This window comes from Sinocyclocheilus grahami, unplaced genomic scaffold, assembly GCF_001515645.1.
Source record: "Sinocyclocheilus grahami isolate Dianchi unplaced genomic scaffold, SAMN03320097.WGS_v1.1 scaffold775.1, whole genome shotgun sequence".
NCBI lineage: Eukaryota > Metazoa > Chordata > Actinopteri > Cypriniformes > Cyprinidae > Sinocyclocheilus > Sinocyclocheilus grahami.
Genome location: NW_015505954.1, coordinates 497020 through 498331, shown reverse-complemented (window position 1 = coordinate 498331; position 1312 = coordinate 497020). Strand labels below are relative to the sequence as shown.

General features: G+C 34.4%; 1 long non-coding RNA gene across 1 annotated transcript in view; it reads left to right on the top strand.

Moving 5' to 3' along the window:
• Positions 1-522: 522 nt before the first annotated feature.
• Positions 523-1312, top strand: part of LOC107561489 (uncharacterized) — a 13097-nt gene continuing 12307 nt past the window's right edge. The window contains exons 1-2 of the long non-coding RNA XR_001605861.1: positions 523-594; positions 1210-1214. This is a non-coding gene — a long non-coding RNA (uncharacterized lncRNA). The remainder of the gene's footprint in view (positions 595-1209; positions 1215-1312) is intronic.

Genomic DNA, 1312 nt, shown 5'->3' with positions numbered 1-1312 from the left:
CACACTTGCTCATATTCCTCTTAAATATCAATTGTTATTATTAAAAAAAGAAGAGAAAAGAAAATAAAAACGATTATTTCTGCATTCTTTTATACTTTTGCTATTTTTTACTTTTTAAAACATGGATAGAGGTAATAAAATAAAGAAAAATAATAATAGAGAAAAACAATAAATGACAAACATTGAAATAAAACTATATAAATTCTGCTTAATTAAATATATAATATTATATATGCGCACGCACACACACACACACACACATACACACACATACACACACATACAATAGCTCTCTAAAGTTAGGATAATTCGGATTTTGCAATGCTTTTGAAAGAAGTATTTTATTCTCACCAAGGCTTTATTTATTTAATCAATCAATCAATAAATGAATAAATGTTTTCCATTTGATATACTTAAAATTTTAATTTATTCCTTAGTACACATTAATAAATAAATAGTGTGCAAGTCTAAAAGGTTTTTATTATATTTTTTTTTATAAAGAATAGAATTAGAATAGAGAGTGCTAGACTTAGAGGGTCAAATAAAGATGGAAGAGATGTGTTTTTAGCAGATTCTTGAAGATGCTCGGACTGAGTTTGGCAGGTCATTCCACCAGGAGGGAACATTTAATTTAAAAGTCAGAGAAAGTGATTTTGTGCCTCTTTGGGATGGCACAATAAAGTGCCGTTCACTTGCAGAACGCAAGCTTCTAGAGGGGACATAACTCTGAATTAATAAATTTAGGTAAAGGGGTGCAGAACTAGTGGTGGTTTTGTAGGCAAACATCAATGCCTTGAATTTTATGTGAGCAGCTATTGGTAGCCAGTGCAAACTGATAAACAGGTGTGACGTGCATTCTTTTCGGCTCATTAAAAATTTATTTTGCTGCCGCGTTCTAGATTAATTGTAAAGGTTTGATAGAACTGGCTGGAAGACTTGCCAAGAGAGCATTGCAATAGTCCAGCCTGGACAGAACAAGAGCTTGAACAAGGAGTTGTGAAGCATGTTCTGAAAGAAAGGACCTGATCTTCTTGATGTTGAATAAAGCAAAACTGCAGGACCGGGCAGTTTTAGCAATGTGTTCTGAGAAAGTCAGCTGATCATCAATCATAACTCCAAGGTTTCTGGCAATTTTTGAAGGAGTTATGGTTGATGTGCCTAACTGGATGGTGAAATTGATGGAATCACAAGCAGTTCTGTCTTGGCAAGGTTGAGTTGAAGATGATGGTTCTTCATCCAGCAAGAAATGTCTGTTAGACAAGCTGAGATGCGAGCAGCTATCGTCGGATCATCAGGATGGAATGAGAGGTAG